The 27,197-nt window shown below is 42.2% G+C and overlaps 1 long non-coding RNA gene across 1 annotated transcript in view; it reads left to right on the forward strand.

Annotated features, from left to right (window-relative positions):
- LOC145505642 (uncharacterized) overlaps positions 1–27,197 on the forward strand; it is a 53,848-nt gene that overhangs the window by 3,324 nt on the left and 23,327 nt on the right. The gene's annotated exons all lie outside the window — the stretch shown is intronic.

A 27,197-nucleotide genomic window follows, 5' to 3' on the forward strand; every position in this document is an offset into this window, starting at 1 on the left:
CTCTAGGTCGTCCCAGAGCACCATGCTGGGCTCCCTATGTTATCCAGCCACTTCCCACTAGCTAGCTATTTTACATATGGTAGTGGCTATGTTTCAGTGCTACTCTCTCCATTTGTCCCACCCTCTCCTTCTCCAGCTGAGTTCACAAGTCCTTCCTCTACATCTGTGTATCTATTTCTGCCCTTCAAATATTCACCAGTACCATTTTACAAGATCGCATGCATATGCATTCATATACTATGTTTGTTGTTCTCTTTCTGACTGATGTCACTCTGTATCACAGTTTCTAGGTTCATCCACCTCAGTTCAACGGATTCGTATATGTTCCTTTCCATGGCTGAGTCGTATTCCTTTGCATGTATGTTCCACAACTTCTTTTTCCATTGTTCTCTTGAGAGACATTAGGTTGCTTCCATGCCCTGCCTATGTTAAATAGTGCTGCAATGGACATTGGGTACATATGTCTTTTTAGAGTTATGGTTTTCTCAGGGCGTATGGCCAGTAGGGGATTGTTGTGTCATATTGTAGTTTTATTCCTACTTTTTCAAGAAACCTACGTTCCTTCTCCATAGTGGCTGTATCCATTTACATGTCTACCAACATTGCAAGAGGGTTCCCTTTCTTCCATGTCCTGTCCAGCGATTATCATGTGTAGAATTGTTGATGATGGCCATTGTGACTGGTGTGAGGTGATACCTCATGTAGTTTTGATTAGCATTTCCTGAATAATGAGCGATGTGGAGCATCTTTTCATGTGTTTGGTGGCCTTCTTCCTGTCTTCTTTGGAGAAATTTGTTCAGGTCTTCTGCTCATTTTTCAATTGGTTGCTTTTTTTCCAGTATTAGTCTCGATGATCTACTTGTGTACTTTGTAGATAATCCTTTCCAAGGATTCCATAACGTACATAATTCCTCAGAACATACCTTAGTCTTTTTGGACGGAAGAACATCAAGTGCCTTCTTTGGTGTGTATGTATGTACATGGCATGTGTTTATTTTCATTGTGCAGATCTTGCACTTATTCCATTAGATTTATCCCTGAGGAGTTCATAGTTTTTGATGACATTATAATCAAGGGTATTCTTTAAAATGTCAATTTCTGGTCTCGTTTAGTATGCTGAAGTACGGAGCATTTTTGTATGTTGACCTTGTATACTGCAACGTTGCTGAACTCACTTTCATGCTTGTACCTCTTTTGTTGATTCATTTTCCACGTTAATCATCAGGTCGTCAGCAAGTACAGTTGTATTGTTTTTTCAGTTCATATGATTTCGATTTCTTTTTTCTTGTCTTGTTACAGTGGCTAGGAGTTCCAGTACAGAGTTGAATAAAAGCCAAGAGAGCAGACATCCTTGCTTGGTTCCTGATCTTGAGGAGAAACACCATATGATGTCAGCTTTACATTTTTTGTAGATGCCGTTTATGAGGTTGGGGCAGTTTTCTTCCATTCCTAGATTGCTAAGATTTCCATATATCAATGATAAATATTGTCAGATGCCTTTTCTCTCTCTTTTGAGGTGAGACTGTGGTTTTTATTTTCAGTCCATTGATATGGTGAATTTCACTGATTTCTTCAAATGTTGGCCCAAACTTATGTTCTTGGGATAAACCCTACTTGTCATGCTACCTTGTACTTTGAATTGATTACTGATTTCCTGATGTGTCATTAAGGAATTTTGCATCTGTGTCTCTGAGGGATATTGATATTCTTGTAATATGTTTGTGTGATTTGGGTATCAAGAGAATTCTGGCCTCAGAATGAGTTAGGTGTTTCTTTCTTCACTATTTTGGAATAGGTTGTGTATAACCAGGATTTTCTTCATAACTGTTTGTTAGGATTCACTAGTAAGGCCATTTAGGATAGAGATTTTGTGCGTGTGGGTGTATGGGTAGGTAAGATTTCTAACTACGGATTTGAGTTTTAATAGATTGAGGTTATCTGTTTCTTACTGAGTGGCTTTCATAGGTTGTGTCTTTCAACAAAGTAGGGTATTTTATCTAAGTTGCCTGAAGTTGTTCACAGTTTACCCTTTCCTTTCAGTGTCTATAGGATCTGTACTGATGTTCCCTCTTTGATTCTTGATATTGGTAGTTTATGTCTTCTCTTTTTTCTTCGTCACTCGGCTTAGTCATTTTTATTGATATTTTGAAGAACCTGATTTTAGTTTTTTCATTTCATTTTGTTTCTCTGGTCTCTGTTTCATTGATTTTTACTCTTTCATTTTCTTCTTTCTGCTTGCTGTGGATTTCATTTGTTCTTTTATAAGTTGTTTAAGATAGAGTCTTAGAGGATCGATTCAAAATCTTTCTTCATTCGTGTAAGTATTTAATCCTATCAGTTTCCCTCCAGGTACTGATCTAGCCATGTCCCGTAGCTTTTTAGTATATTGTATATTCACTTTTATTCACTTCAACATATTTCCTGTTTCATTTGTGATTTCTTCTTTGACACATGAATTCTTTAGAAATATGCTACTTTGCTGATGTTTGGGAGACTCCTGGATATCAGGGGTTTTTTAATTTCTAATTTAAATCTGTTGAGATCAGAAAACATGCTTTGTATGATTTGAGTCACTTTAAGTATGCTGAGATTTGTCTGTCTTTTGAAGAATGTCCCGTATCCCCTTGAGAAGAGTTTTATCGTGCTTCTTGTTGGATAGAGTGTTCTATCAAATGTCAGTTAGATCAAGTTGGTTGATAGTGCTGTTTAAGAGGGTTCTCTGGTAGCTCAGATGGTACAGAATCTGCCTGGAATGCGGGAGACCTGGGTTTGATCCTTGGGTTGAGAAGATCCCCGGGAGGAGGGCTTGGCAACCCACTCCAGTACTCTTGCCTGGAGAATTGTTTAAAGGCTTCAACATCCTTACTGACCTTGGTTGGTTGTCTGTTTTGGCTTCCTTGTTCAATCAGTTATTGAGTCACGGCGAGGAAGACTGAGGTCCCTGACTGTAATCGTGGGTGTGTCTATTTCTTCTTTCAGTCTATTTCGTTGTTGTTTTCCTTATCTCTTCTTTTTAAAGCTATTTTTTAATACACTTAACTGACTTTGAAATTAGCAGATGTGTTGCTAAAGAAATTTGGAACACAAAGCGTTGAAACTAAAATTCAAGCTAGCCAGAGATATTTTTAGTGAGTAGAGTTAGGTCGATCCTTCAAACTTGTTCATGAGTCGTGCTCATTCTTTGTTGACATATTATTATGTATAAAAGCTATTTCAGAGAAGTAATGTGTAGTCATTACAATTTTATCATGGTTTGGTAGATAGGTTAAATTTATTGCCACAGATGAGTCATAGACTTTTAATGGTATAATTTCTTTGTATAAAATTTTGCCAGCAAATTTAAAAGGTAGCAAAGAAAAGATCAAATAATTTTGAAGTTATGATCAATACTGTTGTCTTTGGCTTAGCCTTTGACATTATGTAATTGTTTAAAAATCCATTTTCAAGATGATGTAAATGGCCCTTGTGACTGCTTCCGTGGGTTTTTTTCCTCAATTGCTGCTGCTGCTGCTAAGTCGCTTCAGTCGTGTCCGACTCTGTGCGACCCCATAGAGGGCAGGCCACCAGGCCCCCACGTCCCTGGGATTCTCCAGGCAAGAACACTGGAGTGGGTTGCCATTTCCTTCTCCAATGCATGCAAGTGAAAAGTGAAAGTGAAATCACTCAGTTGTGTCCTACTCTTCACGACCCCATGGACTGTAGCCTACCAGGCTCCTCCGTCCATGGGACTTTCCAGGCAAGAGTACTGGAGTGGGTTGCCATTTCCTTGTCCAGAGGATCTTCCCAACCTAGGGACTGAACCCAGGTCTCCTGCATTGCAGGCAGATTCTTTACCATCTGAGCCACCAAAGGTGCTGAGTACTCTGCAGATTGTAGATGCCACTGATTAATTCACAGAAATTCCTTGCTTAGGACTTTGCAGATGAAGTTACTGCTTAAAGATTACTTTTGTCATTTAAAAAAAGCAAAGTTAATATCTGATTTGAATGTGATTACTGTTTTAATTAATTTCCATTTATATGCACTATCAATTAATTCAATTAAAACATTGGGCTTTTAAAAAATTGAATATCTTATACTGAAGTGAGTTTCTCTTTGTGCACGTGCTAACAAACTTCATGCATCTATCTGTGCGTCATGAATTGTTTTTTTTTTCCCCTCCCTTCCTTTCTGCCTTCCTCATCTTTCTTTTTTGTAAAGTGTAGTTGATTTACAATGTTACATTAGTTTCAAGTGTGTAACAGTGATTCAGAATTTTTTCTTTTTCTTTTTTCTTTTTTTTACTGGCTGTGCTGAGTCTTTGCTGCTGCACAGGCTTTTCCCTTGCTGCGGCAGGCGGGGACACTCTCCAGCGGTGGTTCCTCAGCTTCTCACTGCAGTGGCTTCTCTTGCTGTGGCTCCCGGGCTCTAGAGCACTGGCTCAATGGTTGTGGGGCATGGACTTGGTTGCTTCTTGGCATGTGGGATCTTCCTGGATCACGGATTGAACCCGTGTCTCCTGCATCAGCAGGTGATTCTTTGTCACTGAGCAACCAGGGAAGCCCTGATTCAGCAGTTTTACAGATTACACTCCATTTAAAGCTATTACAAAATAATGACTATATTTCCCTGTGCTGTACAATATATCTCTGTTGCTTAGCTATGTCATACATAGTCGCTTGTATGTCTTAATCCCATACCCCAATTTTGTCCCTCCCCAATTGTCCCTGAGATAAAGTTGTGAGATATATACATATACAGTGGACTATTACTCAGCCATAAAAGGAGAAAACTCTGCTATACACAACAATGCGATCGACCTAGAGAGTCTTCTGTTCAGTGAAATAAGCCAGGGAAAGACAAATACTCTCTGCTGTCACTGACATATGGGATTTTTAAAGTGAAATAAACAAACATACCAATCACAGTTATAGACAAATGTCCTAGCAGCTCCCTGCCTCTCTTCATCCCGCTTCCCTTCCCGACTCTTTCCTTTGCTTTCCTCCCCGCTTCCTTCTGTGCTCTTCCTTCCCTTTCTCTCTCTGCTTTTCCTTTTTCTCCTCCTCTCTCTCCTTTCCATGCTCACTCTCCTTTCTCCCTCCACCCCATGCCTTTCAGTGACCATGTTGAGCCAAGGGGGTGTTGTTGTTGTTTTTCAGTCACTAAGTTGTGCCCAACTCTTTGTGACCTCATGGACTGCAGCTGTCAGGATGCTCTGTCCTCCACTATCTTCTGGAATTTGCTCAGATTTATGTCCATTGAGTCAGTGATGCCATCTAACCATCCCATCCTCTGCTACCCCCTTCTCTTGTGGCCTTCAATCTTTCCCAGCATCAGGGTCTTTTCCAGTGAGTTGGCTCTTCCCATCAGGTGGCCAAGGGGTAAATTAAGCTTATTTCTTTCTTTAGCACATTCACTGGAGTAACACATAGAACAGGCTCAGCATCACTAAGTTGGTCTGTTTCCTGAGCTGACTATAGTATTAACAGATCCCTACCAGAAAATGTGCTGTGTCCAGGAATCACTCAACTTTTTAACTTTCTAATCGCAAAGTGAATTCTTCCTTTTATATCTTAGAGGTCGGAGAAAATTACATCTTTGGGCTACTTTCCTTTTTCCAATTCACCTGCTTTCACATTTTAAGTATTTGATTTTACAGTTTTAAGCAAATCATGGGGCCGTGTGTGTGTGTTCATAATCTGAAATACATCACAACTTATCTTTGTTTCATGAAATGCCAGTTAAACACTAGATACTGTCATTTGGTCAATTTGTGATATATACAAGCTGTGCTTGTATCTATTTGCATTCATCAGGACAAGTATTTAAACTAAATTGGTGTGCTAGTTCAATATGACTAAGTTCCATCAATTTTGTCAGTTGATTACCTCATTTAGTGGGTGTTTTCATTTTTCTAAATAACTAACCTCAACATTTAAAACTAGCCTTGTCATTGGGAATCCAAAATTAATTTAATTTCTAACAAGAGCGTGAGAAAGGGTGCAATTAGGATACTTGATAAAGTAAGTTTTAAATCAAAAAGATCAAATTTAAAACATAGAATGATAATCTGACAAACTGGGTTTAATAATTACTGTGAATTTTGACCCAATACAGATGTAAATATCATGAAATATCTACACTTACACATGTCCACATCAATAAGGTTTATTGGCAGAAGTCTTTTGCAAGGTAATTTGATAATACATATTATAATAACTAGAGAAATGTGTATAAACTTCATGACTACCACAGGGAAGTAAACATTCCATCTTAAAAAACTGGGAAAATATCTGGGCATGAAGACGTCCATCATGGTGTTACCTATAATAGTAATACGTTAAAATCAACGTAAACATCCAGCAATAGGAAAATGACCAAATAAATAAGAGTATCATGAAATTGATAGAATTTTGTATAGCCATTAAAGAAGTAAAAATCATGGAGGCTCTGTAGGAACATAGAACATTCCATACTAAAATGTTATATGCTATCTGTGCTATCATTTAATTTATGTGAGAACCACAGAACTAGAACTATTTATCCAATGTGTGCTTAGGGAGAATATGTCAGACTCTGTGCTAAAAACAGCAGGCAGAAGCTGGCATGTAAAACCTTTGAGTATTTAATAAGTGTTTATGTGTAGTTTGTTTAATGCAGTGCTTGCTGTGTTAGTTTGCTGGGGCAACAATATCGAAGCCCTAGAGACACCTACTGCCTCACACTTCTGGAAGCCAGAAGTCCACAACCAAGGTTCAGGCAGAGCTGACCCCTCCTGAGGGTCAGGATGGCATCTCCCCCACGCCTCGCCCGTCAGTGCTGGTGGTTTGGCGATAATCACGGGCGCGCCTGGGCTGCGGGAAGCACCACCCCCATCTCTGCCTTCGCCTTTATATGGTGTTCTCCCCGTGTGCTGGTCCGTCTCCGGATTTTTGCTTTTTTAAGGATACCACTCACAATGGATTGGGCCCACCCAAGCTTAGTGGTGAAGAAGTGCCTGCCAATGCAGGAGACTTAGGTTCAATCCCTGGGTCAGGAAGATCCCCTGGAGAGGAAAATGGCAACCCACTCCAGTATTCTTGCCTGGGAAATCCCATGGACAGAAGAGCCTGGTGCGCTACAGTTCATGGAGTTGCAAAGAGTTGGACATGACTTAGCAACTAAACAACAACGTGTGTGTGTGCTTGCTAAGTCACTTCAGTCATGTCTGACTCTGTGCAACCCTATGGACTAAAGCCCGCCAGGCTCCTCTGTCCATGGGATTCTCCAGGCAAGCATACTGGAGTGGGTTGCCATGCCCTCTTTCAGGGGAGCTTCTCGACCCAAGGATCAAACCCATGACTCTTATGTCTCCTACATTGCAGGCAGGTTTTTATCACTTTAATAGTAGGACTCAGTGCCCCCTGGGGAACCCTAGCAACAACAATGACCTCTAATTAAATCCATCCCCTCGGTAAAGATGCGCTCTCTAAATAAGGTCAGCCTCTGAGGCGCTGGCGGTTAAGCACTCCAGTAAATGAATTTATTGTGGATGGGGGTGAATTCAACCCATTACATTTAGGATACTATAACATTTTAATAAATATTGGCTAATATTGTTATTATTCTTGCCAATAGTATTAAGAGCAGTAGTCAGAATATCATGAGATTGTGTGTTGTGAAACCAATCGCATTAACAAAATAGGATCAAAACCGTTGATTTTCTAGGGTGATAAGTTTCTAAGTAATAAGGAGTTTTTTGTTTCCTTCTTCTGTTTTTCTCACCCTTATTTTAAAATTTTTATCATGCCTATCCTTCTCTAGATTTCGCACTATTTAAAAAGGGGGGAAATCTAAAACATCTCTTAAATATTAATATAAGCAGTTGCCATTCAACCATAAATACAAATTCCCAGGCTTTCCTCTCTTTCCCATCTTCAAACAGTGTCTTTTTCATCTCCAATAGAAACACACCTGTGAAAAGTCCAGCTCCCTGATGGAGGAAGACAGAGGCTCTTTTCTTTCATTCTGTCTTTAACTATTACTTGAAACAGCAGCCTTCTCAGCTGCCTTCGTGTCCATTCCGAGGACTCTCTTTACTTTCTGGCCACACCGTGCGGCATGTAGGAGCTCAGCTCACCAACCAGGGGTCGAACCCTTGCCCCCTGCACTGGAGGCGCGGTGTCTTAACCACTGGACCTCCAGGAAAGTCCCAGTTCTTAGAATGTTACTTCACCATCTCTGCTTTTCCTGGCAGGAAAAACAAGGCATAATGTTTAAATTTCTCTCATCTCTGCTGATGACTGTGTAGTGATTACAACTTACGTGTTACTGCCTGTGGACTGTTTGCAGGAAAAAGGCCCTCAGGCCAGGTGACAAAATCTTTGCCTGTTTTAAAGTTATTCTTTTCTGTCATGATCTTTTTAAATATTTGTTTTCCTCCAGGTATCTGGTCTGTTGGATTTCTGTCTTCCTTGTGTGTCACCATCCTTGAGTTAGGACCCAGTGTTTTGTTTTCAGGAAACAAAATCTTGGATTGTGTAGCTTTCAGATTAAGAAGAAATGAATGATAAAGGTAACCATCATTTTGGAGTATTGATGGGCCACTTTTAAATATATATATATATATATAACTCATAGATTATTCAGCTAAAATTTTTATAACTTATTTTATTTGACCATGCTGGTCTCCGTTGCTATGCGGGCTTTTCTTGTTGCAGAGAGAGGGCGCTCCCCTCTGACTGCAGAGCTGGGCCCTGGGCTCGCAGCTCAGTGTTCGGGCCCCAGGGTCCAGAGCACAGGCTCAGTACCGTGGTGTACGGACTGTTGCTCCAGACGTATGGGATCTTCCTGGACCAGTGATCGAACCCGAGTCTCCCGCACTGGCAGGCAGATTCTTTACCACTGAGACATCTGGGAAGCCCCCAGGAAAGAAATTTTAAATTAAAAATGTATTGTTTTCACCTCATAAGATACAAACTGTCTTATTAAAATAGTAAGACTCAGTATTAACACGAGGGTGAGGCAGAAGCCACAGTCCCTGGGACCGTAGTCATGAGCCCTTCTGTCTGGCCCTGCTCCTGATATCTCAGGGTCCCTACAGTTTTAGAAAGACATTTCATCTGCAAGAAAACAGAGGATCCGTTAAATGAATTATTATTCATCCAAATGATGGGATGCCTGATGATCATTAAACACTGCGTTAAGGACAATATTTCATGGAAAATGTTCACGATGTATCAAGTGAAAGAGTAAGCTAATAAATATAATACAGATTCGATTTTCTGCAATAATGATTAAAAAGTGTGGAAGTGTATACATCAAACTTAAACCATCATTGTTTCTAGGCAATGGCACAATGGAAAAAGCTTTGTGATTTTAGCATTTTATAGTTTCTTTAGATGAACATGCACTGATTATGAAATTGGGTGGACTGAAGTTGGGGTCTGTTATAATGTTGAGGGGTGAGGTAAAGCCATTATATAAAGAATCTTGAATATATAACACACTGGAGTATTAACACCCATTCATTTGTTTAATCACTTAACCATTAATTCATTTAACAAATACTTTCTACCTTTTTACTCTATGATAATCACTGAGGAAGGGCTTCCCAGGTGGCTCAGTGGTAAAGAATTCTCCTGCCAATGCAGAATCCCCTGGGTCAGGAAGATCCCCTGGAGTAGGAAATGGTAACCGTCTCCAGTATTCTGGCCTGGAGAATGCCATGGACATGGAGCCTGGCGGACTACAGTCCATGGGGTCTCCTATGAGTCGGACAGGGCTTAGCGAATACACAACAACAAAAAGTCATGGTGGAGGCCACCACGGATATACAACAGTGAGCAAAACAAACTCTCCCTGCCCTTAAGGAGCTTAGTGGGGAAAAGGAGAAGTAATAAGAATCACCCAAGTACATGTATAATTATATCCATGATAAGTGCAGTGAAGGAAAGGAATAGTGCTATGAGGGTCCATGGCAGGAATGCAATATCCATATTAAATTTTTAAATTATTATCTAATCAAAATATATAGTGCCTCCTTGTGTGTGTGTGTGTGTGTGCGCGCGCGCTGTGTATTGTACGTTGTCACCAGCAGCAGCATCTCAAGTGAATACTCCAAAACTAGGAAAAGGAAATTCTAGCGAAAACATCTAGAAATACCAAAAGAGTCTGAAAATTCTTCAAAAGTAATATTGAAAAAAAAATATTGAACCTTTGCATGATGAATCCTGGATAATTGCCTGAAGCTCTTAGTGGTGGACCCCTGAAGATTTAGTTTTCCACCATGCTCTTATCATGCATGCATTTTCCCTCAGAAGCTGAAAGATAAATCTGACAAGCTCTGGATAAACACTGGCTAAGACTCTACACTTGCTGGTATGGGAAGGCGACATGACTTAGTCCCTGTTATCATCAGGTCTCCTATTAGGCAGCCTCGGCAAGGAGTCTGGATAGATCAACGTGTCAGGCTGCGTGCTTGGTGATGATTCAGACTGGGGTTGAGTTGAAGTCGCCACTCAAACAACTGGGAGTGTACAGCCGTGCACAATTCCATTTAAACTGCAGGAAAAGTGAGAAGAGGGATAGGGTTTTGAACCCTGGCCCAGGTGGCATTGTGGTCAAGAATCCACCTGGCAATGCGAGCGACACAAGGGACCCGGGTTTGATCCCTGGGTCAGGAAGATCCCGTGGAGGAAGAAATGGCAGCCTGCTCTACTATTCTTGCCTGGAGAATCCCATGGACAGAGGAGCCTGGCTGGCTACAGTCCATGGGGCTGCAGAGAGTCAGACACGACTGAAGAGACGCACACATCACTTTGAAACATGTTTATTTAGTCTCGTAAGAAAATGAAGGGGGAGCAGAAGAAACCGCTCGGCTGGCACCAGGACTTGCAGCTGGAGCGGCTCACGGTCCGCTCGCCTGGGCTCCGGGATTTCGCTCAGCTCAGACACGCGTTCCTGATTCCCCAGTCTCCTTACAAAGAGAGTCAGGCACTATTTCACTTTCCAACATCAATACAACAGGTCTAGTTTTCTTAAGTCAATGAGGGCATGATAGATCTGATGACCTTTTGTTGGAATGTCATTTATTAGTATGAGTAAATTATTCTCCACGGCTGAATTGATACGTATAGTAGATATATCTTCCTCCAGAGGCAGCAGAAAAGTCTACCGCTTTACCCTCTCGTGCACTGCAGAGATCTATTGTAGGCAGATTACAGATTTTCAGCTTTGGACTTGCAAAGGTGACCCCAGTGATGATGACTATTTTTTCTAATCTGTTTAGGAAATGCTATCATTCTCCTTCAATCTGATTATCTATATCTATAGGAGTATACCTTCAAAGGCTATGTATTTATTTAATCTAACAGGGAAAATGGAAAAAGTGACAAGAACGCTAGTCAAATTTCTTGGGCTCTTTTTTCAGGGAAGTAAGAAAAGTAATGAATTGACATTTCAGAGCATTGTTTATTTGCTTTTATAAGAGTTGTACATACCTGATTTTCTTTAATCTTAACCGTAACATTTGAAGTATAATCTTTGCATTTAGCTTATACTGTGAAGGTCTCCTATGTATTAAATACTGTTTACATATTTTGGAAACAGCAAGTCTTGCTCTCATCAAATTTATCTTTACATGAGGAAAATGAGATCCAGGCTTTCGAGGTGTCCATATCTTGTGCCTGGAACTTAATAAGTGGTCCGTAAATATTGACTGTGTAAAACAGAATAGGAGTTCAGTCAGGGCTGCCTGTTTCCACAACCCAGACTTTGTTCTGAGTAGTGTGTGTGTGTGTGTGTGTGTGTTTGAGAATACTATTCAGCCACAAAAAAGAAGGAAGTCTTGCCATTTGCAGGAACATGGGTAGATCTTGAGGGTATTATGCTAAGTGAAATGTCAGGCAGAGAAAAACAAAGGCTGTGTTATCTCATTTATATATGGAACCAAAAAAAAAAGCAAACAAACTCATAGAAAAAGAGATCAGGATTGTGTTTGTCAGAGGCAGAGATGAAGAGTGAGGGAATTGGATGGGGTGGGCAAAAGGTAAAAACCTTATGGATTCAGATTATTCTCCCCACAAAGTATATTCTTTAACAACTCTCTCCGAATAAATTTTGGAGAGGCTCGCTTTCTTAATTCAAATATAACTGAAATACCTTTTTAAAAATGAACTATCAGTGCGTGCAAACATAAAGAAACAGTGCAAGCCATAATGATATAGTTCAATGGATTTTTAAAAATAATAATAGTAATAATAAAAATAAAATCTTAGATAACCAGCACCCATATCAAGAAACAGAAGCTCCCTAGCATCTCAGGAGCCCCCGCTGAGTGTCTCTAAGTCACTGCCTTCTCTTCCCACTTCGAAGATAATCTTTATCTTGACCTTTTTTCTGGCATGTGGGATTTCCATTGTGGCATGCAGAACCCTTAGTTGCTGCATGTGGGATCTAGTCCCTGACCAGGGATCAGATTGTCCCCCTGCATCAGGAATGTGGAGTCTTAACCCCTGGACCACCAGGGGCGGCCCCGTCCTGAGTTTTTACCCCATACTTTAATTTGCCTGTGTTTCAACTTCAAGTTAATTTTAGAAACCAGTAATACCCTCTTTTTCCAGGGAAGGAAATTCTACTCTTCAGGGAAGTTGCTTTACCTAAGACTGACCGTGCAGGTGGCATGTCTCCCAGTTCATTATAAGTCCCAGAAGGATAATGTTCGTATCATGGTCAACTTCCAAAATCAAGATGGAACCGTCCAATGTTTGAGTCACATGTCAAGGCTGATGTCCCCCCCACACACCAAAAGGGTAATGTAAAGAGGGCTTCCCAGGTGGTGCGGTGGTAAAGAACCCACCTGCTAATGTAGGAGGTGCAGGAAACCCGGGTTCAATCCCTGGGTCGGGAAGATCCCCTGGCAACCCACTCCAGTATTCTTGCCTGGAGAATCCCATGGACAGAGGAGCCTGGCAGGCTATAGTCCATAGGGTCACACAGAGTCAGACAGACATGGCTGAAGCAACTTAGTGCACACGCATGCACGCGCACACACACACACACATTGTCAAGATCTGAATATGTATGTCCCTCCAAAATTCATATATTTAAACCTAACCCCCAAGGTGGGGCTTGGGAAGTGAGTCAGTCAAGAGGCAGAGCCCTCATGAATGGATTGGTGCCTTTATAAAAGCAGTCCAACACATTTCCCTTGCCTTTTCCACCATGTGAGTTTTCAGCAAAGAAATGGTCATCTGGGAAGTGGGCTCTCACCATCCATTCAATCTGCCAGCTCCTTAATCTTAGGCTTCCCAGCCACCAAGAAACATAGTTTATCCAATCCGTGGTGTCATATCTTTTTGTCTTTTCACACTGTTCATGGGGTTCTCAAGGCATGGATGCTAAAGCCGTTTGCCGTTCCCTTCTCCCGTGGAGGTTGCACGGCATGGCTCACAGTTTCACCGAGTTATACAGGGCTGATGCTAGGAAAGATCGAGGGCAGGAGGAGAAGGGGACGACAGAGGATGAGATGGCTGGATGGTATCATCGACTCAATGGACATGAGTCTGATCAAATTCCAGGAGACAGTGAAGGTCAGGGAAGCCTGGTGTGCTGCAGTCCATGGGTCAGAGAGTCAGACGCAGCTGAGAGATTGAACAGCAAGAGCCGGCGGCAGTTCGTCATGGCGGCCAGAGCGGAGCAATACACCTACTTGTTACCTGTTGGTTTCATGGAAGCTCTCAGACCAGTTAATCACACTTAGGGTAGAGTCAGTGGCCTTAAAACACAATCTTTCTTCAAGAAAAGATACTCACTGACTTTTTTTCTCTCAACCCTGGAAAGTTTCAGTCAGTTACATTTGGTCATGAAAAAAATGATAATGGCATGAAGGATAACCTGAAAATTTCAGCCAAAGAAATACTGGGATCATTAGATCATTACTATTGGCCACACCTCGGAGCATGTGGGATCTTAATTCCCAGATCAGGGATTGAGCTTGTGCACCCTGCATTGAAAAGCAAAATCGTAACCACTGGACTGCAGGGGTAGTTCCTGGGATCATTGCATTACTAACTTTGATACCCTCAGAAATTTATTTGGCAGTCACAATGTCTCTGAAAGGATTAAGTCAACTTTTAAATATCTGTTACCTTACCGCTGAAAGAAATGCATCGTGTGTATTTCACAAGGTACCCCTGAAGTGTAGATTATTTCAGCTGATAGTTTCTGAGAGCAATAATAATAACAATAATAATAATAAAGCATTTTTCCTGCCTTTTCATTCAGAGGTCTTAGAGAAAAATTAATTGGGGAGTTTTAATGATTTCACTTTGGCTTTAGAGCTCTCTAATTATAATTAATCAGAGAATAAACATCTTGTATACAATTTTCACTTCCAAAGTCATATACTAAATATCTTTGATTTTTCATGGGTTTGCCAGTGAACATTCACTCTTCTTGTCAAGGAACCCACTCTCATAGCAGCAATTCGTCTTACCCTGGTGGCCTCTTGATTACAGCAAGCCATGTGAATCCAGTGTTTCAAAGTTATTTTTTACATGGAAAAAGAAAATACACCCGTTAACCCTAAATGACATTGTCAGCTGTCAACCTATCAATGACTGACATATTTCACTTGCTCAAATTCAAAAAAGCTGTTCTGTAATGTCTGAAAATTGATTCTGAAGAGTGCATATGCTATTAGCCTACTTATTCATTCAAACAATGACTACACTGTGTCCAGAGATGTGATTCTGTCCATGTACAAGTACATACTTGCATCTGTACTTCTCTCTGTTGACGTAACTACAGGAAGAGCTGTGAGCCATTCTCTCTGGGGATAGGATTAGAAGAGACTCATTGTTACATTTTATATCTCCATATTGTCTGACGAACTCACAATCAAGTTTATTAGGTATAAGTCTCAGGCTGTAAACTGAAGTGTACAAAAAACATCTTTTCTCAGTGTGATTTTTCCCATTTTTATTTTTTTTCACTTTGTATTTTGTGTTGGGGCGTAGACAGTTAACAATGTTGTGATAGTTTCAGGTGGACCACTAAGGACTCGGCCGCACGTATGCCTGTATCCATGTCTTTGTGTTTTGTGTTGGGGCGTAGACAGTTAGCGATGTTGTGATAGTTTCGGATGGACCACTAAGGGCTTTGCCGCACATGTGCCCGTATCCATGTCTTTGTGTTTTGTGTTGGGGCATAGATAGTTAGCAATGTTGTGACAGTTCCGGGTGTGATAGTTCCCCACTAAGCGCTCGGCCGCACATATGCCCGTATCCATGTGTGCTCAGTCGTTAGGTCATGTCCGATTCTTTGCGAACCCATGGACTATTACCCTGCCAAATTCCTCTGTCCGTGGGATTTTTCCCGGCAAGAATACTGGAGTAGGTGGTGATTTCCTCCTCCAGGGGATCTTCCAAACCCAGGAATCGAATCTGTATCTCTGAGTCCCCCACATTGCAGGTGGATTCTTTACCACTGAGACTTGGGAAGCCCCATATACATGCATCGACTCTCCCCTAACTCCCCTCCCATCGAGGATATCACATAACACTGAGCAGAGTCCCGTGTGCTGTGCAGTAAGTCCTTGTTGACTGCCCATTTTAAATATAGCACCGTGTAATGCAAGAGGCCACACCAACACAGCTAGTGTTAAATCAGCAGCTGGAAGCGCAACAATCTAGATTTTCACATTTTCTTTCTGTTACCTTGGAGCCTACAGACACCCTTGTTCCAATCTGGTTTTTATCTGCTGGTCCATGGAATCAGCTGTATCCTCCTCTTCTGACTGTGAGGCCTCTTCACACCCTCTGGATGTCCTTAGACCAAGTTTTTTCCTGCTCCTAGGCGGAGAAGGCAATGGCACCCCACTCCAGTACTCTTGCCTGGAAAATCCCATGGACGGAGGAGCCTGGTAGGCTACAGTCCATGGGGTCGCTAAGAGTCGGACACGACTGAGCGACTTCACTTTCACCTTTCCCTTTCATGCACTGGAGAAAGAAATGGCAACCCACTCCAGTATTCTTGCCTGGAGAATCCTAGGGACGGCGGAGCCTGGTGAGCTGCCGTCTATGGGGTCGCACAGAGTCGGACACGACTGAAGCGACTTAGCATAGCATAGCATAGCATAGGCGCGCAGGAAGCACTCCCCATGTCCTGTCTGTTGTAACTAGCAGAAACTCCATGAGGCTCACCTGCTCAAACATATGAAGAGACACAATAAGCAAGATTAAATCAGATAGTAATCACTGTTGGCAAGGACATTAAAACTGGATATTAGAATAGGAAGTTCCTGGGGTGGGGCACCTATGTCAGAGGGGCAGTCAAGGATGGCTTCTTGGAAGTGGTGCTATTTGAGTTGACGTGCACATCGCTGTCTCCACGATAAGACTGTAAATTTAAGGTAGGACATGATCAGATTCATTGAAAATCTCAAAGACCTGGCATGAAAAGGGTACAAAATGGTCCAGCTGGTGTCCAGAAGCAGAAGTTCATCAGGCAGCACACCTGGACGTGGGCTCCTGGGAGGCATTAATCCCATTATTTGTCTCCTCTACCCTGTTAGGGTCCATTCCTTTCAGGACTCAACCTCCATAGATAAAGTCTAAGAGTTCAGGCTGGGTCACGTGCTCCCCACTGCTTAGGGAAGATCAAGATATCTTTATTTCTAATTTCACCAGTAGTTCTCCAAAAAGAAGTTGCCCTGCACGTTATGCCACCAAAAATGGGTGAGTGCACGATGGACATCACTGCAGATTTTCACCATCTTCTCAGCATCTACAGCGAGGCTCCCACTACAGCTTCACTTAGCACATTCCATCTTGAGGAGGAAATCTGTCGTTTTGTGTAGTGATTGGCTCAAGAAGGTTCTTCCCTAGAATGGACTAATATCAAATTATTTCCTGCCCTTCCCCAAATCTTGTTTAAGAAGGTTGGCAAGTTGAATTAAAAATAGTTAAAAACGAGGTAGACATCTTGATCCACCCCAAGGAGGTTTATTTGCAAAACAGTCTGAAGCCCTTCCCGTGGCATAGCAGACGCTTAGTGATCTTAGTCCTGAGACAGACTATGGAGTTGGAAGGAAAAGACTGGGTCTGGGTTTTGTCTTAATTCATCACTAGTAATATGGTTTGGGATACTTATTAATGCCACTAAAGCCTCTTTCTTCATCTTTTAAGCAGGAAAATAATACGACAACATGGGTTTTCATGAGAGCAAACAATGTAAGGTCTGCAAGAAGGAAGTACTTAATTAAATGCACATCCCCTAGCGCTAATCACTAACACCAGTGTTCTAAAGCCAACTCGTGCCACCAACTTAGCATTTGTACCAAAGAAAATTGATCAGAGTGGGGTTTAAAACCATGGAGATCCTCTAAACTCTGACCCTATTCATTGAGTTCCTTCCTTACCTTAAAGTTATCTTTTTCCTTTCTATAAGCTTATATTTGCTTGTATTGTTATGAGACTGCATTTTACAAATTTTGTTATGCTTACATTTTAGTTTTATATTAGATGGCTCAAGCAGATTAAACTGGATTTACAACCATCCCAAGCAACCCTGATACAGCCAATAATCGTATATAACATCTACAGTCTCTGAATAGCACTGGTCTGTTTGATAGAGGAATTTAGACCTCCTCAACACTTTCCATTTTGCATTCCATCCATCTTTACCTTAACACATTCCTCTGTTCCAAAAGCCTCCTTGTAGTTTATTTTCCAAAGCAAACATATTGTTTCAAAGTTATAAAGCTCTTTAGGTTTGGCAGGAAGTCTTATCATTGGACAAGCTTTTGATGCAATTATATTGTTGGGTGGAAACTTGAGTACCTCTCCTTATTTCAGTGGAGTGCAACATAAAGGACGGCTTGGAGTCCAGGGTAATATAATCAGATAGGAACTGAAGTCAGAGGATTTACCCCACCCATCAGCTTCGCCTCTGTGATTTACATTAATATTAAAGGTAGATCGAATGTTCCACACACCCTGAGGCTCTTTACCTCACTACCACTAGGGAGTAGAAATCTGCATTATTTTTTTTTTTATATATAAATTTATTTATTTTAGTTGGGGGCTAATTACTTTACAATATTGTAATAGTTTTTGCCATACATTGACATGAATCAGCCATGGGTTTACATGTGTTCCCCTTCCTGGACCCCCCACCCACCTCCCTCCCCATCCCATCCCTCTGGGTCATCCCATTGCCCCGGCCCTGAGCCCTTGTCTCATGCATCGAACAAGGTATGGTGTTCTGTTTCACATATGATAATGTACATGTTTCAGTGCTATTCTCCCAGAACGTCCCACCCTCACCTTCTCCCTCAGAGACCATAAAATTGTTCTATGCATCTGTGTCTCTTATTCTGTCTCGCATATAGGATCATTATGATGCAGGTTTGATTCTAGACATGGTGAGGCTTTTTAAAAATGATTTTATTTATTTTCGGCTGTGCTGGGTCTTTGTTGCCGAGGGGGCTTCTCATGCGGTGGCTCATCTTGTTGCAGAGCAGGAGCTAGATCTCGGGCACTCAGGCTTCCACGGCTTCCACACGTGGGCTCAGCAAGGTGGTTCCCGGTCTCGAGAGCACAGGCTCAAGAGCTGTGGTGCGTGCACTTCGTTGCTCTGCAGCACGTGGAATCTTCCAGAACCAGGGATCAAACCCAAGTCTCCTGCACTGGCAGGTGGATTCTATACCACAGAGCCACCAGGGAAGCCCAGTGAGGACTTTTTTTTTTAAAGAACAATTTAAAGTCAAATGTTGCTTAAGCCGTTGCTTAAATTAAGGGCTGGCTGTGTTGTTTGGTAAAAGCAGAGAGACAGAAGACAGCAAGGAACAATGAAAATTTAAGGAAGAGGCAGATGTCAAGGCCTGTAATGATTATAGGTGTGTAGTTTTCAGTCTTAAAATGTGTAAGAATTGAATCTTAAGTCAAGGTTTAGCATTGCTTCTTCCTCTATGAAAAATTGTTGTTGTTCAGTCACTCAGTCATGTCCAACTCTTTGTGACCCCGTGGACAAGCAGCACGCCAGGCTTCCCCGTCCTTCACTGTCTCCCAGAGTTTGCCCAAACTCATATGCATTGAGTCAATGATGCCATCCAACCATCTCATTCTCTGTCACCTCCTTCTCCAAAAATCTTGCCCTTAATCTTTCCCAGTATCGGGGTCTGAAATAAATAAGTTCACAGAAAAGACAACAAAATCCATCGCATAACAAACGCATTGAGTAGCCGTCACTGGAGACGGCAGTGCAGGCCGAGTCTGGGGGTCAGGGGCCCCCGCGTGCAGCGTGGGGCTCACGCGTCTCCTTGTGTGACGTTTCACCACGCTAGGCCCTCCACAGCCATGCTCTGGTCGTTAAATGCTCGTTGCTGTGTGCTTCCCTCGTGACTGTGGGTTTAAAAGGATTTAGAATACTCAACGGAGAAGGCAATGGCACCCCACGCCAGTACTCTTGCCTGGAAAATCCCATGGATGGAGGAGCCTGGTAGGCTACAGTCCATGGGGTCGCTAAGAATCGGACACGACTGAGCGACTTCACGTTCACTTTTCCCTTTCATGCACTGGAGAAGGAAATGGCAACCCACTCCAGTGTGCTTGCCTGGAGAATCCGAGGGACGGCGGAGTCTGGTGGGCTGCCGTCTATAGGGTTGCACAGAGTCGGACACGACTGAAGCGACCTAGCAGCAGCAGAATACTCAAGCTTCAAAAGTCAAGCAGTTTCTTGGCTGAAGTTAGGCTGATTTTTATTTTTTTAAACACAGAATCCAAGGTCGGGGAATTGAATATCCTTCCTGTCGGTATCTATTACTAACGGAGGCAGTTGCCAGGGCAAGGAGGGCTGTTTCTACACTGGCAGAGAAAATCACGTAAAATTGTCTTGATTGTTGTTAAAGTTCTCCAATACAAGAAAGGTGATCATAATTAGTTTCTTTTTCTTCGACAATGAGTCTTGCTGCTGGTATTCTTTTAAGAATTTATTTTATTTTTCCGGGTTCTATAGCCAGTTATTCATATGTCTGCCTGCCCCTAAGCAGAGAACATAATTTAGACATTTCCTCTCTCTAGTAGTTAAAACACTGCCTGAAATAGGTGATGAGGAAAACAAAATGAATGCCTGGATAGCAAATGAAAGAACCTCGGGGTCGCAGAGAGGAAGGAATATAATCTGTGAGACTGAAATTGGCATTCCTTAATTATAGCAGGTGATGCTATGCTTTTGGAATGGAGAATATATGAATTAATGGCTTCCTTTCCAAATTATGTTAAAAATAAACTTAGGAGAAACTAAAAGAGCTGCAGTCTTAGACCATACAGTCTTTTCATATTTATTTTTAAATCTGTTGACTTGGTTGGGCCAGGTCTACGTTGAGTCATACGAATCCTTAGTTGAGTTCTCTGGGCTCTAGTTCCCTGACCAGGGATCAAACCCGAGCCCCTGCATTGGGAGCAGAGTCTTAGCCACTGGACCACCAGGGAAGTCCCCATCAAGTCTGTACTTAGGTTATCAGGTCTTTCATATATATATATATAGCAGTATATTTCTCATTGCATGTTTATTTTTATATAATTTTATTAGTAAACCAGTTTAATCACGTCAGTGACTCTAAGGCTTAATAGTACACATGCATTTGCAATGGATCTTTATACAATTTTATATACAGATATATAATTTTATTGATGTTTTTGGCTGTGCTGGATCTCGAGCAGGGCTGCCCTCCAGGGCTACCGTGTCCGGGCTTCCCATCGCGGTGGCTTCTCTTCTTGCGGAGCACCGGCTCTAGGCGTGTGGGCCTCAGTGGTTTCCGCTTGCAGGCTTTAGTTCCCAGGTTCAATAGTTGCGGCACAGGGCTTAGTTGCTCTGCGACCTGTGGGATCCTCCCGGATCAGGGATCGAACCCGTGTCTCTTGCGTTGGCAGGTGGATTCCTCACCACTGAACCACCAGGGAAGTCCCTGCAATGTATCTTTATTGAAGGGCTGGGAGGAACTCAAAAGTTTTCTCCTCAAAGTTGGAGGTCAAGATTAGAGAAGAACATAATTGCCCCAGGGGAAAAAAAAAAAAACCAAGGAATTCCTCTTGTTTCACAGAATCTACCTCACCCTTTAAATGTATAGGGGCAGAGAATCAGAGTGATATAATGGAGAAATAAAAAACCCCTTTCCATGTGGAATAACCAGGATTCTACCCATGATGAGCATCTGCAAAATTGCAGGCAGACACCAACCTGAAGTCGAAGGCAACTTAAGTTATGGCTGCAGCTAAAATGAATCTGTTGAGGTGGTTTTCTCTCTTTCCTTGGGAGATTTTCTAAGGTGAGAGCCAGAGAGAATATGGCACTTCGATGCAGTTAAGCCGTGACAGAGCTAATATTCATTGTTTCAAGGCAGCATCAATGTCACTTTGATTGGGCTGTTTATTTTTAAGGCCACTGTCTTTTGGATCTGGATTGGCAACTGAATCCCCCCCTTTATTATTGACTTGGGTATTGTTATGGAGCTGATAAAAATGTTTGGGTTGGTTACAAGTTCCAATTCCAAAGAGCTCCAAGCAGCCCTACGGCGCAGTTCTGTGTGCTCTTTGGAATCGTTCATTTTCTGAGTGTCAGGATGCGAAAAGACTTCTCTGAATAGAATTGAAAATCGTTTGTGCCTAAGGACCTAGGCTGTTTTTTCTATTGCACACTGTTGTTTAAAGCCTTCAGTAGTTTTTTAACGAGATTTTTTTTTATAAGGAGAAAATGCATTCTTCACTTCAGAAAAATAATTGATGAGGAAAACATTTTGACACATCTTGAAAGCACCACAAATGATGAGCGAGGTCTTGATTAAGAGTCCTTATTAGTTTCTGTTTGCTTTCCACATCGAGCGACAGAAGACGAACTAGCTTGTTTATGTGGCTGGTGCCATCCTTGACTTTTCTTTTATGTTTTTCAGGCAATGAAATTCAACACATACTTATCTAGTATCCCTCCCTCCACTGAACACTATCTACCTGTATGTTTTAAACCAAAAAGTCAAATGAATCTTTATTCATCCCGTGCAAACTGCCTTCCACACACAAAGGGAAACAGAGGGATCCTTTTAAAATACAAATCCACTGAAGCCACCACTCTGCTCAAAACCATGTAATTAATGGGAACCTTGTGATGGTGGACGGTGTGTCCAAGGTGTGCGTGCATGCATGAGCGTGCCTGCTCAGTCGCTCAGTCGTTTCTGACTCTTTGTGACCGCATGGACCGTAGCCCCCCAGGCTCCTCTGTCCATGGGATTTTCAAGGTAAGAATACTGGAGTGGGGTGCCATTTCCTTCTCCAAGGGATCTTTCTGACCCAGGGATCGAACCTGGGTCTCCTGGGCCTCCTGCAGTACATCAGGGTAATTGCCACTCTACTTCATGAATTTGTTGGTGGATATATGAATTAATTCATGCAAAGTACTTGAAAACTGTATCTGATATACAGGAAGCACAGAATAAACATCCTTTTAGACTCAGTGCTGTTAACAATGATTCCTGCGTAAACTAGTTCTCATAGTCATTTTAGATATTACTTTTAGCTATTCATTTAATAAAATGTCTTTTATTCATATGAAATGTCTTTATTTAAAATAGACATTTTATTAAATGAATGCTAAATACTGAAGATGTGAAGATAAATACTATCATTTCTTTCCTTAGGAAGAGAGGAGTGTAATATACAAATCATTTTAAATATAACTGGAAAAATTACTGCAACATTTGAAGTCCAACTGGGTTGTTGCTTTTTTTTTTTTTTATTAAATTTATTTATTTTAGTTGGGGTTGTTGCTTTTTTGACCGTGCTCTGCCTTCGCTGCTGCGTGCGGGCGTTTCTCCAGCGGCTGAGGGCAGGGGGCGCGCTCCAGCTGCGCCGTGCAGGCTTCTCGTCGCGGCGGCTCCTCTGTTGCAGAGCGCGGGCTCTGGGCGTGTGGGCCTCAGTAGCTACAGCGCCGGGCTCCGCGGGTCAGTGCGCCGCCCTAGAGAGTCGGGCTTCCGTGACTATGGCACACGGCGTAGCTGCTCCATGGCATGCGCGACCTTCCCGGACCAAGGATGGAACCCACGTGCCCTGCATTGGCGGGTGGATTCTTATCCACTGTACCACCCAGGAAGTCCTTTAAATTAATTTTAAAACACGATTTAGCTTGCTCACAGTAGACTCATTCATAGCGACTCCATTTTATTTTTTTACGTAAGTAACAAATTTATTTTAAAACAAAATAATCAAATAAGAATGATAGCAAACATTTTAGAGAAGACTTGGATGCAGAAACAATAGATAACTCAGGAAGATGCATCTCAGCCTATGTTGAAAATGAAATGTCAACATTAAGAATGAAGTGTGACATTGATAAATTAATTTTTAAATGAGTAAGAAAACCAATAGATTGAACTAAATTGTAGTTGAGAAAGATGTCATTATTATTTTGTAGCCATATTTACTTCTAAACTCAGGCAGAAATTAAAGGATAATAGACTACGGATCTACAACTAAGATCATTGAATAAAAAGGAGAAATAATTGGTATAAAAAACTGAATTAAGGGACCTAAATTCAGGTTAAATTCTCTATTCAGCTTCTGGACCTCATGGAGCAACTGAAGACTGGGTGACTCTCCATTAAAGCAGGATCAGGGTTTCACAGGGTAGGGAAGATGGGTGCACACCCCTGAGGCTTGCACAGGAGGCAGTAGTTGGCATCCTGACCGGGAACCTGGAGGCGGGGGTAGGGCCTGTTTCTCTGCCTCCATGATGGACGGGCATTATTACGGGCGTCATTGGTGCAATTCCAAAGGCCATCGGAATGGTCATCACAGAGAATTGTTTGCAAACCTTGTGATGTGTTACCCAAGGCTATATAGGTAAAAAAAGATATAGGGAAGAAAAAAAAATAGAATGAAATAAGATAACAAGACAAAATAAAAACTAAAGTCAAGAGAGGGCAAGCAAGGTAGAAGATATCTGTCTCCATGTCCTCTTCCATTGGCTTTAGCAGGTGCCCCTTAATGGACGGACATAGTCATTTGTCCTTAGAACTTGGAATGCCATCTACCCCAGGACTGCTGCAGGCCATCTCCAAAGAGGGTCATTCACACGTGCCAAATTCCTCCAAGACAGCTTGAATGTTGGAGAACTGAAATCTCAATTTCCACATGGAGCAAGGCTTCCCTTAAGGCACCAGGTCTTGACTTCTATTTTCTAACATAATTCACATTTAGAGTTTTTTGTTGTTGTTGTTGTTGTTGCTTTGTTTTGTCTTCTGGCCTGAATGTGGAGGAAATTCAAGATGAGGTAACGTGGCCACTAATCTGGGAGTAATATAGAATCTGTTAAGCATAAAAACAAGAAGCCACTATTTCAAGTAAATGATATTCCCACTCCAGGGCAGGCTCTTTTCAGCTTTCTTTCTTTTTTTCTTACTCAGGTAAAAACAGCATTTATTAGTATAAAACAGGAATATCATTTTTTACTAGGGCTGTTTAACACAGTACAGAGGTCTAGATACAAATGATCGCTTTAAAAATAAGACACTCTCCCATCTTGATTTGATATTTGCCAGGAAAGTCATTTTTAGAAAATGATCTATGGAGCCTTTCTACAGGATTATTAAAAAATTATAAAATATTTAGAGTGCAATAAAATGCAGTGTTCTTATTGCTTCCTCATACTAATTGCTACATCTGTTTTTATATCAAGGAATATTCAATAGTTTGAAACATGAACTCCTTCACAAGGGGTAGGGAGTGGATAGTAAAGCTTGAAGACAGTTATAGGATGGTCTTCCATTTTGGCTGCTGCCCCTGGAAATTTGTCGTAGTTGCTGTTTAGTCTCTCAGTCATGTCCATCTTTATGATCCCATGGGCTGCAGCAGGTTAGGCTCCTCTGTCCTTCACTGTCTCCCAGAGTTTGCTCAAGCTCATGTCCATCGGGTCGGTGATGCCATCCAACCATCTCATCCTCTGTTGTCCCCTTCTCCTCCTGCCCTCAATCTTTCCCAGCATCAGGGTGTTTTCCAGTGAGTCAGTTCTTCCCATCAGGTGGCCAAGGTATTGGGAGTTTCAGCTTCAGCATCAGTCCTTCCAATGAATATTCAGGATTGATTTCCTTTAGGATTGACTGCATTGATCTGCTTGCAGTCCAAGGGACTCTCGAGGGAACCAAACAGGCTTCCTTGGTGGTCCAGATGTTAAGAATCTGCCTCCCAACACAGGGGACTTGGGTTTGATCCCTGGTTGGGGAACTAAGATTCCCCATGCCTCAGGGCAACTAAGCTCAAGCAGCAAACTGAGACCTGACACAGCCAAAATTAAAAAAGTAAAATATTTTAAAAATTAAAAGTAGCCAAGTGGATGCCTAGTGTTGGCTTCAGAGACCACTAGCAAGAACAGAGAGGCCCAATTATTTTTTAAACCCGTGCTCCCCTTTGATAAACAGAACACATCATATGCTCTTCTTTTACAGTTTTTTTGAATTCTTAGGATAATTAGCTATTATTAAATATGAATGAAAGCGGAGAGGAGAAAAGCCCTGTTTATTTTCAAAGTCTACTTGATCTCCCCAGAATGCAGTCCCTCCAGGGGCATAGGATGAGACCTGCCCTCTGCACCCCCTCCACCCACGTAAACGACTGCTCAAGTTCCCACAGATTTATGCATATTCACCAGCTCTTTTTATGTTGTAATGTCCTCAGCAATTTTGGGGACTATCAAAACAGGTAAAAATTATTGAGGCTTGACAGCTGCTAAAGGTCACCAGATTAAATCCATCAGGGTTATCTCCGGTGCATCATAACACGCGGAGAGAGAAATGAACTGACCCTCGCACTTGCTACGGGACATCCCCCAATCCTTTCCACTGTCTGGTTTCATGAAAGAGCCAGGCTCCTCTCACTATTTTAGACTCCACACAAATCAGACTATAAATTAGCCAGGTGTAAAACATGCATTAAAAACAAAACAAAACAAAACAAAAAACCCTGATTATCAACATGAAACCCAAAAAGTTATGAGAAAGGGCTTTGGGAGGCTTCCCTGATGGCTCAGTTTTAAGAAGCCACCCCTCAATGCAGGAGACACGAGTTCGATCCCTAGTCAGGGAAGATTCCACAAACCACAGAGCAGCTAAGCCTGTGCACCACAGCTACTGAGCCTGCGCTCTGGAGCCGGAGCCGGAGCCGGAACCCCTGAAACCCAGGCGTCCTAGAGCTGAGCTCCGCGAGAGGGAAACCTCCGCACGAGAGGCCTGCGCGCCTCTGGGGAGCAGCCTGCACTCGCTGCAGCTAGAGAAAAGCCTGAGAAGCAGCAAAGTCCCAGCACAGCCAAAAATAATTTTTTTTTTTTTTTTGTGTGGGGTTGGTCAGGGAAGTTGAAGGAGAGAAAAAGGGAGAAAGATGTAGAAGGTTAAAAATCTGATTCAGTCACTGGTAGTCGAGAAGCTCTATTCACACCCTAAAAATTTCTGGGTTGAATTTCCCAAAGAGCCAGAGCTCAGATTTGGGTTTAATTTAATTAAGCAAGGAGATTTATATTTTTCTGTCTGTCTTTTTCGTCGTGAAGCTTCTTAAACAATGTCTAATAATGCATAAATTTAAAAAAACTAATTATACATATACATTTTTTAAAAGTTAGATTATTCTCAAATTAAAATTTTAATTTACATAAATTAAAGAAATAATAATGGAGGCATCTAGTGGGAACGCAGAGAGGACAGTTGACAACAGAGAAGGGTGCGTGGGGAAAGAGCTGGTGAGACCCAAGGGAAATCAAGAAGGCCGGTTTTCACAGTGGGAACACTTGAAATGGGGGGAGGGGTGCTCCCAGATTCGGGAGGAAAGGAAGTCTGTGGAGAAGACCCTTCTCTGCTAACAGGGGCACTGCATGTTTGGAAGCAAAAAACAGGCCTGTGATGAGTGTGGAGGCAGGTTCTGAGATGACCCCAGGGCGCCTGCAGCTGGATTGACACTCTTGCATAATGGCCTTCTGCTTGGCTAGGCTGGGCTTGTTCACTCCCTCCTAACGGAGAGAACGGGCAAAAGCCAGCTGATGCTTCAGAGAGCAGCTTCAGAGAGCAGGGTGTCACTTCCGCCTGCTCACGATCTCGCTCTCCCAGTCACTTCAATGGAGACGAGCCATCTGCTCCCCCACAGGGGGGCCCGTGCGGCAAAGAGGGTCCCCAGCCAGCAGCTAATGAGGACCTAAGACCCCAG

Source organism: Giraffa tippelskirchi, chromosome 1, assembly GCF_054371585.1.
Source record: "Giraffa tippelskirchi isolate mGirTip1 chromosome 1, T2T-mGirTip1v1.2.pri, whole genome shotgun sequence".
NCBI lineage: Eukaryota > Metazoa > Chordata > Mammalia > Artiodactyla > Giraffidae > Giraffa > Giraffa tippelskirchi.